Raw genomic sequence first — 15,032 nt, 5'->3', positions numbered from 1 at the left:
ACGAATAGGATTCCACTGTTCGTCTTCTTTCTTCATCTTTCAGAAACTGTTCAAATTCTCTCTGATATTTTCGATCTTTAAGTTTTATCATTTCAAAGATCAATTTGAGTTTCTAAGGTATACATGTCTTTGGCGATATCATTTTCGTCAACAATGACATTGATTTAACTGTTTAATTATGTGATTTTAGAGGTTTAAGGGTTTTGAACTTCTGAAACCGTTTTGTGTATAATTTATGTTTTTTTTAATTGTCTGATTTTGATATAATTTTGATCGGAATCACTTTCCGATACCCTTGGTGGACTCTAATCATCTTTTGATTATTGTTTGCTGGGTTAATTATTGTTGTGTGTTCTTGATGGTTACTGTTGGTTCGTTGATCCTTAGTACATATAGGTAATGAGTCTCAATCTCATTCACCTACATTCACTAGTTAGTTTCCGAGCTCAACGAGCTGATTATCTTGTTGATTCGACGACAGTTATGGTCTAATTGAATCTGGGTTTAAAATGTTGACTATTATTGTTCTTGATAATTTTGACCTTGACTTAGTGGAGTCAAAGAAAAAGTCTTAATTTTGACCATTCGTTAGTCTTAGCGAATTGGAACTGTTTCGTGTCCAATTCGTTAAGATTTCCCACGAACTAGCTTAGCGAATAAGATGTCACACGAATCAGAGTGTGATTAGTTAAAATATAACGAACTAGAGTTTAGTTCGTTAAACTTAATTAGTGATTCGCTAAGTCCAGTTCGTTAAGGTATTTACTTGATAGCGAATCGCCTGATTCGTTTTCTTTGTATAACGAATCAGTGTGATTGTTAACGAATGACATTAAAAAAAAACTTTAATTAATTAACTAAATTGAATATTCAATTAATTTAATAAAAGGATTTAAATCATCTAATACGCGTAACTAGATTAAATACATATTTTTTTATATATATTGCGTGTTATCTATTCTTATATACGGTTTTTTAATTTATATAGTAACAATAGCTGATCACGAACAACAAATTCAACCGCCACAAGAACAACCGTCACAGGAACAACCACAAGGACAACCACCACAACAAGCTCAACAAGTCGAAATGATTCTATTACCGTTCGATAAAAAGCACAACATATGTGCTTATGTCGATCATGATGTGGCTGATTTAAGGACGTTCGGAGCTATGTTGAATTTCTTACGCCGTTCAAAGATACATTATGCAATCACTGCCAAAACTAAGGTGTATCTTAGTATTATCAGGCAGTTCTGGAACACGGCAGTATATGTTGAGGAAAGTAATTGGGTTCAAGCTACAATTAATCAGCTTCCGATCACGATTGATGTTGAGGTCATTCGTCGGGTACTTCAGTTTGACGACAGTGACGATTACCCGAGTGAATTTGACAGGACGCTGGTTAGGGGGTTATTCACAAGATTAAATTATGGGGGTGATATTCGTCGATCAATATTGAACAAGAATGGGTTGTGTCCACCTTACAAGTATTTGTTGCATGTCTTGCTTCATTGCTTGAGTGGACGTCGCGGTGGTTTCGATGAATGTAGACTGAGCTTACAATCGGCATTTGTTGCTTTAATCCTGAACAAGCCATTCAACTATTCAGAACTCATCTTTGATCATTTGAAAGAGCAAGTTCAGCAAACTCTACTGACAAAGAAGTTCTTGATGTATCCACGCTTTCTACAATTAATCATTCAAGATTTGATACCGGATTTGGTGATTGATCGATCGTTTGTGAACGATGTTCTTGATATGGAACATATGAAAGCTGAAACGGTGCATCGGATGTTGATTTATCGAAAGGATAAGCCACAAGACAAAAGGATGATTGGTCATATAATCAATCCAGATTATGTATGTCCTCCTAATGAGCGATGGATCCATGATGACTCGGATTCCGGGCGTGAAGGGGGAGAAGGTGGGAACAATGATGGTGGGGATGATGATGATGGTAACGATGGTGATGGTGATGATGGAGCTGGTGAGCGAGCTCTAAAAGAACAACAAGATGCAGTTGATGCTGCACTAGTGCCACCATGAAAGCTCAGCAAGAAAGAAAACGAAAGGGTAAGGCTGTAGCTACTGATGAGCCAAAGAAGCCCCGTGTCTCCTCTGGGGCTAGTGTAATTATTGGTGCACCACCACCTCGTCAATCAACTACTCAAAGCTCGGCGGTGCCGCTAACTACTAGCACTACGATGCTCACCTTGACAACGACGATGGTGTCTAATGAGAGGCTCGGTTTAATTCCTCAAATGGCGTTGACCGAAATACCGAGGCCTCCTGCTGTACTGTCAACTGTTTCTTCCACCACTACAATGGGACCTCCTCCTCTGCCAACAACTACTTTTCCTCCGCCTCTGCCTAGTGATGTCTCTTTCATGAGAATCACTCGGCCTCAGAGACCTATTCAACCAGTTCATCCTTCTGTATACAATTTGTCATCTGGACGTCCAACGAAAATGCTGCTTAATCTGTTACACTTATATGAAAATCAAATGGCAGCTGACCAACTCAATCAAGAACAACTCATAGAGAATCAAAGAAAAATGATGAGTTACATTTCGTTCTGTCAGAAGGAGACCAAGTCGTTGCGTGCGATTGTTGAGTCTCAGGGGGTGAAATTAAAAGAACAAGATGAGTTAATTTTACAATTAACTTGTAAAGAAGATGCCCTCAAGAAACTCAAAAATGATGATGATGATCCTGACGAGTCTGATGCAGGAGGTGAGCCTAAACAATCGCATGGTTCATCCTCTGGAGCTGGTGTGAGTGGCGCTGATGATTCAAACAAGCAGATAATTTCATTTCAAGATCCAACAGTTGCCAAGCCGATAGAAATGATTGAGGCTAACACGGTGATATTTATTGACGAATTGGGGATAGTTAGAAGTATGGTGAACAAAGATGAGATACAGATCGGTGATTTTGTGGTTAGATCTTTAACAAGGGAGCAGATCTCGATTCTACTTGGGCTAAATGACGATCAGCTGACTGCATTAGAGACTGAGCCCGATGTCGAAGTGATCAATGAGAACGAAATGGAAGATGATCCATTATTTATGAATACAGATTTTATTTATGAGAACGAGGAGATTGAGATGGAGGACGTTACAGCTGATGAGTATCCGGACTTGTATCAACACGCAAATGTTGATCAAGGTGCTCCGGTATTTCATGAAGACATAATTAAAGAAACTGAGGATGATTTGGAGAAGATTGTGCAGCGAACGGTTCCTTCACTCAAAGAAGTGACTGATGATGACATTGAAAGATGGTTCAAATGCCAGAAAGTGGGTAAGATCATCAGTGCTTTTCGATATGTAGATAAAGAAAGAAAGGATACCGCTGCTGCTTGGATTGAGGCAAATCAAATGACTACCTTCAAGACTGTTTCTAAGGTACATGGTGATATTGTCTCCTGGCTCTATGATTCAGACCTTAAGGTATGTATTGTTAAATGGGAAAAAGGTGTGCAATATTACGAGAGGATAATGGATGTTCTAACACTACCGCGTTGGGATGTACGCACCCTCGCGAGACGTCCATTTATTAATCGTGGGGGCAACCGAACTGCTGAGTGGTTTCATCAACACTTACTGTTCGAGGTCAATCATGGGTTCAAATTCTTCAAGCCCCAGGTCCCAAGACGTAAACGTACTGATGAGATTGATCCAAGGACCGGCTGGAAGAAACTTGTTTTGAAAGTGAAGCCACTAAAGACAATGAAAAGAGTTCATGTGAAGACAATGCCTCAAGATATTTATCTGTCTTTCAACCGTTGGTACTATGACAATCGTACTGGCGAGGCCGTTATTGTTCGTGGTCGAGGACTACAAACTGAGCTCATCAAGATAATCGATCCGATATGGTTGGTTAATTTATCAGAGACAGACAATGACGTGCTACACAGGAAGCAGATTTTGTTTGAACGCCAAGAAGATTACGACCTGGCTATGCAATTCCAACGTGTTGTTCGTGTATGCCATAAACATAGGATTCATAGTTGCAGAGATTGGCAGACAAAGCGTTCCAAATAAGTTAAAGACAAAGAGCTCAAGACGAGGGGGTGTCTGTTAGTGCACGGTTTTGCGTCTCGAGTCTTTGTAATTATCATTAATGTTTATTTGATTATTTTTGTAATATTTAATGTTATTTAGACTAATTCGTTATATTTGAGTCTAGTTCGCTAGGAATGTTAGCGAACTAAGACTAGTTCGTTAAGGTTAAGTCTAGTTCGCTAGGAATGTTAGCGAACTAGGACTTTATAATGTATTCCCTCCTGATTCGTTAGGGGATGTTAACGAATCAGGGGGTGGTTCGTTAAGTTAAGTTATTTAACGAAGGGGATGCTGGTTCGCTAGGGGATGTTAGCGAACCAGATCGTCTTCTATAAATAGTGAACCACTGTTCACTTGTAAAGTGTTGAAGTTTTGAGAGAATTAATATTATTCAGAAAGTTTAAAGTATTCTCTTTCTCTCTCTCAAGCTTCACATTAATCTTATTGATAATATATACATACTAATAATAATCGAGCTAAGGTATTAAAGAGTTAGATCCATATAATTAGTATTAACATATAGATCTGGATTAGATCTAAGATATTGATTAAAACGAGTGAAAACAAGGGATCAAACAGAATCTCTGAGCTATAATAATCTATAAATAATCAAAGTTTAAATTTATCGGGTATAAAATGGAAACAATCTAAAGATATTAAATAATACCAAGTTCTAATCTAGTTTTGTATATTTATAAAGTTCAAAGTGCATAGTGTAATTTAAGTTTATTAATCAACTAATAAGTTATTTAAACTTGAAGGGCTTAAAGAGTAAATTGGAAATTATATTATAATATTACTATTATAAAAAACCCAGCCGCCCTTTTCCCTCTCTCTCTTCTCGTGTTTTTCCGGCAAGGCGCTCCGGCCGGCGACGACAAATTTCCGGCGACTCTTAAAAAGACACTTTTAACATCCGAATCAATCCGTTAACGCATCGAAACGTTGTCTCCACTAATTATAAACATTATTACGCGATTAACTTCACCATTAACACCCCATTTAACACCCACTAATCACCTAAACCGTCGGATATTATTAAAATCTCAATAACTTGAAATAATTATCCAACGTATCAATTAAAACTATAAATAGCATCTCAATCATCTTCTAAACATGCTACAAACATACTTTTATACAAACAAACTCGTTAGTATCTCTGAATTTTTCATCCAAGTTTATTTCGGCCAACTCGTCGTTCACTCACTTTCCGGCATCATTAGAGGTAATTAATAGGTGGGTTTTCATTGTTTTGATCCGTCTAACAAAACCCCTAACTCTAATTTAACAAACGTTGATCGATTTTGGATAATTGAATCTAGGGTTTTCTTGGGGAAGAAGATGAATATTTGATTTTGATTATAAGTAATTGTTTCCATCTTCTAACAACAGAAATTGAGTTGGTCCAGTGGTTGTGTATTTGTTGTGTGGACATGGAGACCCGGGTTCGAACCCGGGTCACAGCAAACCATTTTATATAATTTTTTTAACCATTTTATCAATTCTAATAAATCTAAAATATATTTATAAATCATACAAAATAAATAAAATTAGTTTTATAGTTAAATAAAAGTTGTTTTAATTTCCGTTAGCATATTCGCTCAAGTATCAACTTTTACAAACCCAAACCGCTTGTTAAATCTTGTAAAATAATTATATTGATAATATATATAATGTTGTAATTTTATACATCCTAAACCGACAAACATTCATACTAAAATAAAACAATACCGGCAACACTAAAATTCCGTAAATATTATTATAATCAATATCACCTTATAAGTAATATTATTAATAATAACTTGTTAAAATCCGTTAGACTTAATTATTAAAATACTCTAAAATGGGTAAAAGTATATATATACATAATAATGCGTGAACCTTAAAACCAACCGTTTATTTTTCATAAAATTAGTTAGTAATTCTTGTGTTTTTATCATTTTAGCTCGTGAGATTCGATCATTCGGTTTCATATAACGCGCTTATTATATTACTTTCAAGTTATCATCCAATCTCAGAGGTGAGTTTCTCAAACCCCCTTTTTGCCCTTTTTAACTATTTTGGGGGTAGCATATATATCCTATCAAGAATGCAATTTATTTTATTTATTATTACAAACTACAATTCACATCATGGACTTGTGTGTTTACTTATTACTTGCTCAATTATTACGTGTATGGATTTCTTCGATAAGTATGATCATACTCCCCCCTTTGCACCCATGGACCATTTTTTTCTGGTGAAAAAGTGACTCCGATCTGAGTACGTTGGTGCATAATCCCAACTGGAAAAGACCTTCATTTATTCTTTACACTCATGGACCATTGTTTCTAGTGTAAAGAACCCTTATGTGTTTTCACAATTTTTCATGAAATTGTATGGTTTTTATATAGTATTTCAAACTATGTGAAGTCACCAACTATTAATTTAGTTGACATTATTTTATATATATGCTACAGGTACTTTCATTAGAGGATGAAATGGACGAAGTCACTAGAATATAGGTTATTTCATCAATAAATAAATAAGACATGGGTTTTACTGTTTTCCTTTGTATTTGTTTTATTGAACAACTTTTGTACTTGGGATTTGAATGAATTAATGATATTATTGCCACTTAATAGTGTCACATGTGTTTTGGGCAATCTTTACGTCACACCCGGGCGTATTCCGCTTTAGCCGGGGTGTTACAGTTGTTGTGCAACAACAATCAAGCTAACTTGGCTATGTTCGATTCAAATGAGATTTTTCAAGATGCTAGTGGGAATGAGCTATCTTCTGACAATGATAACGAGTCTGATTCTGATGATTCATGTGAAATGCAGCCAACTACGTTTGCTTGTATGGCCAAAATTGACGAGGTTAGTTCTTCTGCTCCTAACTCTGTTAATGTATCTGCTAATGTGCCTTGTGTTGATTGTGAGACAATTAAGCCTAAGTTGGAATCACTGAAAGATCATAATGACCATTTAGTGAAAGAAATTGCTTCGCTTAAGGATATTTATAGACAATATTTAGAATCCCAAATGAGATCTAGGGAGAAAATTGAAGCATTTTCTTAAAGTAATCATGATCTCAAAGTTGAGTTGTCAATTAAAATGAAAATTAATGATAAAAAATTTCTAGAAATCTTGAAACATTGATCTAAGATAACTAAGCTTGAGAATGAAGTTCTTGAGTTGAAAACTAAGTTGGGTAAATTTAGAAACTCATCATTTTTGCTAAATGAGATAATCGAAGTAACTGGTAAGCAAAAAGATTCTAAAAAAGGTGTAGGTTTTGTTGAAATACCACCACCATTTCATAATGATTTTACTACAAATTATTTAGCTGGAAAAGAAGAAGTGGTTGTGAATGAACCTGTTGTTTCAGAAAAACGTAAACCAATAAAAACTGACAAAGATAAATCCCAATCGTTAACTCAAAAACATCATATTGAAAGCAACAAAGTTTTTATTGAGAATGTTGAGAAAGTTATCATTTAGGATGTGTTTGAACCCGAAGTGATACACAAAAACCAGAACATTCCAAGTTCGAATCACATTCTATGTGAACCTCATGATTTTGAGGAGCCGGTGTATGGTTTAAACATATCTCAAATGAAAAAGGAAAAAGTTGTTAAACTAGTGAAGGCTAAGAAATCAGAAAAGACTAAAATTTCTGATGAGGATTTGATGTGTTTTATCAATCGTGTTGCTTCCAAGCCATCAATTGGTCGTGTTTTTAAGCTTAAAGGGATAAGCACAATGTTCACTGAGAAAGACATTCCACTTGATATTATCAAAAACCCGAATTGATTGAAAAGTGTCTTTCACAATGAAACTTCCAAAGTACAAGACCTTGAAAACAAAGTTGTGAAATCCAAGACATCAAAAGTTGTAGATCCATTGATAAAAGCTAAAAGTTTGTTAAAATATGCTAAAAATGTTCAGTTTGTGAAGTCAAAAGTAGTAGATCTGTGACTTTTGATGACTTGAAGAAAGGTATGATTTCTGGAGTTTATCATCAACCTTCGGTTGCACATGTTTCTGCAAAACCATCATACGAACGTGTTGACATGAGAACATGTTTTCTCTGTGGTGAGCATGGTCATGTAGTTAGAAACCGTGGTCTGAAGAAATCCTAAAATCTATATCCATTCATCAAGGAACAATCCAAACCCGTTCATGTGATTAAAGAGATTTTGAGAAGACCAATGTCTTTTGATGATGAAACTCACATTATGTTTCCTGATGTGAATCCCCGAAAGGTGATTCATGTTAATGAAAGTAATAAGCCCAAATTCGTTCCTACGGAACCTATTTGTAAGAATGTGAATACAAATATTGTTCAAGCTGTATACATGAGAAGAAAGTCAAAACGTCCTCTGACTTATTCACAAGCAGCTAAGAAACATTTGGATTCATTAAATGTTAAAACTTCAAGAGAAACTCAAGAGGTGCCCAAGACTGAGGCCTGTGCTACCTTTTTGAACTGATCATTTTCTTTTCATGTGTAGGGTTCATCCAAGACTGTTTATGGTGAAAACTGGATAACGGATAGTGGATGCTCTCATCATATTACCGGAAACATTGATATTTTAACAAATGTCAAAAATATACAATGAGGGTATGTTGCATTTGCTGGTAATTCGGGAGGTGTGATCACTAAAGAGGGTGATGTCTCAAATGGGTGCATCATGTTTGAAAAAGTCAACTACTGTGATAAAGTTGATCACAATCTGTTGAGTGTGTCACAAATATGTGATAAGAAATACACTACCGTATTTACTGATAAAGAATGTGTAACTCTAAAACCAGGATACGTCATTCCCGAGGACATGGTTGTCATGAGATCTCCTCGATCGAATGATATTTATGTGTTTAGCATGTCTTATAAAGTATCGACTTCAGTGGAAACGTGTTTTGTTTCTAAGGCAACTGAAAAAGACATGATTCTCTGGCACAGAAGAATGGGTCACATTCACGTCAGGAAAATGAATTATTTAATGGCAAATGACCTGGTTGTGGTGTTTCTTTGAAACATTTTAAGTTATCTGACCACTGTGTTGCTTGTAAAAAATGCAAGCAAAAGAAGAAGTCACACCCATCTAAGTTAATCAACACCATTGATACTCCACTTGAACGACTTCATATGGATTTGTTTTGTCCTGTGAATCGTGCGAGTATCGTTGGTGATTGGTATTGTTTAGTCGTCACTGATGATTATTTAAGATATTCGTGGGTCTTATTTATGAATTCAAAAGATCAGACACCCATTTTGGTTCAAAATTTAATCATTAAGATCGAATCACTATATAAACTGAAAGTGAGACGTATTCGAAGTGATAATGGTACGGAGTTTAAAAACAATGTATTGGATTTCTTTTGTGTTCAAAAGGGTATCCATAGAGAATACAGTTTTCCTTATATACCATAATAGAATGGGGTGGCTAAACGGAAAAACAGAACACTGATTGAAGTAGCAAGAACAATGCTTGCAGATTCTAAGGTTCCTGTTCAATTCTGGAACGAGGCTGTGAATACTGCTTGCTACACGCTCAATCGTGTTTTGACTATGAAGAAGCTGCAAAAGACAAGTTATGAGTTTCTGAACAAACGTAAAACTAATTTAAAGTACTTGGAACCATTTGGGTTTCCTTGTACCATGTTGAGAAAGATGCTAGAAAATTTGAAGAAAAAGCAATTGAAAAGTGCTTTTCTCAACGGCGAACTACATGAGGAAGTGTTTGTTTTACAACCTCCTGTCTTTGAAGACCCTAATTATCCGGATCGAGTTTACCATTTAAACAAGGCCCTGTATGGTCTACACCAAGCCCCGAGAGCTTGGTATGGCACGCTTGCTGACCATCTTACTAATAACGGCTTCAAGTGAGGGACTGTAGACTGCACATTATTTTATAAGAATGTTGGTGATGATCTGCTCCTCGTTCAGATATATGTCGACGACAATATCTTTGGGTCAACAAATGACAAGTTATGTAAGGATTTTGAGAAGTCAATGCAAACAAAGTTCGAAATGAGCTCGATGGGAGAGATGAACTTCTTTTTAGGGTTGCAGGTTCATCAGTCTGACAAGGGAATCTTCATTCATCAGACGAAGTACGTGAACGATGTCTTGAGCCGATTCAAGATAACTGATAGAAAAATCCCTTCAACTCCTGTCCTCGTGGGTCACAATTCATCACCAGATGAATTGGAGGATATTGTCGATCCTACCCTTTATCGAGCGATGATAGGTTCTTTAATGTATCTTACTACGTCTCGACGTGACATAATGTTTGCAGTTTTTTTATGTGCTAAGTTCCAAGCAAGTCCCCGAGTGACTCACCTGGCAGCAGTAAAGCGTATACTTCAATATCTGAGGGGTAATCCTGACATCGGGTTATGGTATCCCAAGGACGATAGTTTCAATTTCACTGTGTTTTCCGATTCAGACTATGGAGAGTGCAAGATCAACTTTAAATCAACTACAACAATGTGTCAATTCCTAGGAAGCAGCTTGTTTCCTGGCAGTGTAAGAAGCATACAACGGTCTCCACTTCAACCGTCAAAGCCGAATACGTGTCAGCCTCGAGTTGCTGTTCACAGGTTTTATAGATCAAGCAACACTTGCGAGATTACGGTTTGAAGTTTCTTACTACTCCCATTTATATTGATAACTCTGCTGCTATAAATATCACCAAGAATCCCGTGAAACACTCAAAAACTAAACATATCGAAATTTGATATCATTTTATACGGGATTGCTTTGAAAAGAAATTAATTGATATTGAGAAAGTGCACACTGATTTTCAAAAATCCGATCTGTTTACCAAGGCATTTGATAAAACACGTTTTAATTTTTTTCTTGGTTTGAATGGATTAAAAACCCTTGATGATATCCTGAAACAAGGATAACTATCTTTATTTTCTGTTTATTTTTCTTTCATTTAATTTTTATGTTTGGGTTTTAGGGGTGAAATAAAAAATACAAAATATTGTGCTTTGTGTTTGTATATATAAAATCCAAAAACATTTAAAATTTTGAAAAATACAAAAATATTATGATTTGTGGTCAAAATACTTTGAAAAATTGAAAAGACAAAAAGATTATGTTTTTCTGCTTATACAGATAAATCGGAAAAGACAAAAAGATTGTGTTTTTAATGTATGTATAGAGAAAAACCAAAAAATATTTTTGCATACTGTTGCTTAAAATTATGCCATTTACTTATATTTGAAGGACATATACTTGTATATGTTTGGTCCTGATGTTTACTTGTAAATGTTTGGGATAGCCATTTACCTGATAATTTAAAGTGATTGGGGGTAATTGTTATGTGTTTTAATTAATTCTCTCGCGGAAAATTATGTCGGTTATATAAGTTTGTGGAACATGTTTGCATGTTTTGAACCTGTTATCTACTTGTGGATTGATAGGATAGCCATTAATCTATAAACTAAAAGTAACTGGGGGTGATTGAATTTATTTTTTATGCTCCTTAATAATTTTGAATTTTGAAGCAAAAGGAGAAAATGATAATACATTGATCATCTGGTCCCATATCCAGAAAGAAATAAGCTTAAAAGACTGAGTGCTTAATTGCATTGGTGCATTGATAGGTCTTAAACAAGTTGTTAGAGTAAAGTATGTGATATAAATATAAAGAAATGCCAAATTGAAAGAGGTGTTAGTCTCTACCAAAAATCTCGGTAATGATGGCAGAAATGTAATAGCCTGTCATACTCAAGTCTTATGTCTGTTTGATCACCAAAAACAAAATAAGTTTGATTAGAAAGCGTTAAGATTCTGGACACTGTGAGTCTTTATGCGTCTTAATCATCTGGGTATTCATATGCATGAATATTTCAAAGGCCTTTAGAGCAAACCCAAAGTCATTAAACTTGATCGATGTTGTACATTGTACAATTTGAATTACTGACTTGATCAAAATCCGCTGTAAGTCATACATTATTCCTCCCTTGAGTGCGTCTCAATACCAATAAGAAATAGACCCCAGGGGACACAATGTATGTAAGCCGACAGATGGACTCGTGCATACTCACTCATAGTAAAAGAATCTTAGTACATCAAACAAATTCTATAGAAACAAAATTTTGATCGACCATAATGGTTTAAGTCAAGTTGGGGTGATATGGTAAAAATCAAATTAAGCTTGAACCGAGATTAGAGGCTGATAATTTCTGATATTCTGTGCTTTAATTGAACCAATTAATCATATCACAAAAACGATTGAAACTTTGTTATAAAATTTAAGTGGACAACAATATCAATGACCGACTTAACGCCAGTCATAATATCGCTGAAATATAAAACTGTGATGGAAGGACAATTTGGTCAATATGATTCTCCGCTTAAACTCACCAAAAATACAAAAATATGTACTGCTTTCGAAAATCATACTAAAATATTTTATGTTTTATGCTTAATTTTTTCAAATTTGAATGTAAATATTTTGATATGAAAATGAAAAATACCAAAAAGATTTTATATTTTTTCTTTTACATATTATTTAATCATTTTAAGTTATTTTTTTAAGTTAAGTGTTTTGGGCGTAAAACACGTTAAGGTATTTCATTTTACAACGTTGGGTAAAGGGTCTTAATGTATAAGATCATCGAGATACTGGATTACTTTGATTTAAGTTAATGTATTATTTATTCATTTATTAATTCTCTTATTTATTTTATTATTTAGTTTAAAATTAAATAAAAGAAAATGTTAAAATTTTGATTCGTTATTCATGGATAACGAACGGGGTTATTCTTAATGAATTACTTTAATTCGTTACCTTTCTAATTCGCTTCCGCCACTCTGTAACGAATGACCTAATTCATCATCCATCATATAACGAATCAAACATGACTTCATTCTAATTCGTTATTGATTCGTGTTAAATATTAACGAATCACTCATTCGTTTGCCACGTGTAACGAATTTATTGCCACGTGTAATGAATTTGTTGCCACGTGTAACGAATATTATAACGAATCAACTGATTCGTTATTTCAAAATTAACGAATCAGGTGATTAGTTTTCTTGGAAAAGGTGCCAATTCGTCGCTTGTAGGGAATAGTGAAGAACGATTCGTGTTCCTTCGTTCATTATTCACTTTCTTCCTCACTAAGCAAACCTCTAGCCGATTTATTTTTCAGATTATTCAATCATCTCTAAACCTTTGTTTGATCCTCATTTAAGATTCACAAGGTATCAAGGATCAAAACGTGATATATTTCATCGATTTCCATCCACATCTGATGAGTTTTTTAATCCATTATGATTTCGGTTTTAACTTATAAGTTTATACCCTAATTAACCTAATGTAAACTTAGTTTTGGTTCAAATGGTTAATGTCTATTGAATGTCGATGCTATTCCGAGTTGATTAGGTTAATTTATCAGATATTTAATCGTGCATTATGGTGAAATTGAATCTAGGTTGCAGATTTGACCTTCATATGTTCTTATCAATTTTGACTTTGACTCTAGAAGTCAGATTTGAACATTATTGGTCCCAGTTCATTATAGGCTAACAAATTGAAACTCATTCGTGTTCTCGTTCCCAATGACCTAACGAATCAACCTCATTCGTGAAAATGATAACGAATTATCTAATTCATTCTTTAATTCGTTATCTCTTTAACTATGATTCGTTATCTTTGATTCGTGCTCTTACCACGATAACAAATTACTCAATTCGTTAAAACGAATCAGAATATATATATATATATTAATATTAATATTATAATTAAATATGTTAAATATTATTTTTTTTACTAAATCTCGGGTTTATGTATTTTCAGTTATGGCTGACGAGATTGTTCAGGATCCTCCTTTAGCTGAGCAACAACCGGTACCATAACAACATGATCCAGATCTCCCGCTACTGTCGTTCGACAAGAAGCATAACATCTGCGTTTTTGTTGGAATGAACTTTGCCGATGAAGATCTATTTGGGGAGATGCTAGCTTTTATACGTCATTCACGTATTAGATATGCTGTCATAGCAAATCCTGAGATTCGATTTTGTATTTTCCGTCAGTTCTGGAACTCAACTCGATATGTGGAGACAGAGGATCATATAGCTGCTGAGGTGAATGGTAGACCGGTTGTGATATCAACCGAGGAGATCCAAAGGGTGTTGAGATTTGGTGACAATATGGATAACCCGTGTGAATTCAACAAGGGTTTGATCCGTGGTTTGTTTGGCCGAGTGTTTTATGTTGGCAACCTTGATAAGTCCATGTATAAAAAGACGTACTTGTGCCCCACGTACAAGTATTTATTTCACGTACTCATTCATTTCCTTGGTGGACGGAAAGGTGGATTTGACGAGTGCCGGATTATGCTTCAATCGGCATTCGTTGCGTTGATCTTGAACAAGCCTTATAATTTCATGGAGATGATCTTCTATCATGTCAATGAGAATTGCCTTGTCAAGAATCGACGTAATAAATTTCTTATGTATCCCCGGTTTCACCAACTGCTTATTCAGGATGCGATTCCCGATTTGGTGATTGATCCAACACTCCGCAATGACGTGTTAAAGCTTGAACACATGAAAGTTGACACAATGAGAAGAATGAAGTTATACCGTCAAGATACGCCGAGGACCAAACACTTAATTGGTCACATTATATATTCGGCGTATGTCTGTCCTTCTGATGATCGTTGGATCCACGATAATTCGGATTCCCAACGTGAAGAGGGTCCATGTAGGAACAATGATGAAGGTGATGATGGAGATGATGGTGGGGATGGTGGTAATGGTGGTTAAGGGGGTGATCAACAACAGATTGAGGTTGTGGTGGCAAGTTCTTCTGTTGCACCAAAGAAATGGAAAGGTAAAGAGATTGCTTCTGACGAGCCAGCCAAACGTCGTATAACTGAAGGTTCTGGAGTTTCTTTTGGTCCTCAAGTTCCAAGGTCACATGCTCCTCAAAGATCGGCGGTGTCGCTT

Source organism: Bidens hawaiensis, unplaced genomic scaffold (genome assembly GCF_021521415.1).
Source record: "Bidens hawaiensis isolate Kalapana, Puna unplaced genomic scaffold, B.hawaiensis_p1.1 tig00005796_1, whole genome shotgun sequence".
NCBI lineage: Eukaryota > Viridiplantae > Streptophyta > Magnoliopsida > Asterales > Asteraceae > Bidens > Bidens hawaiensis.
Note: the sequence above shows the minus strand (reverse complement) of the source record.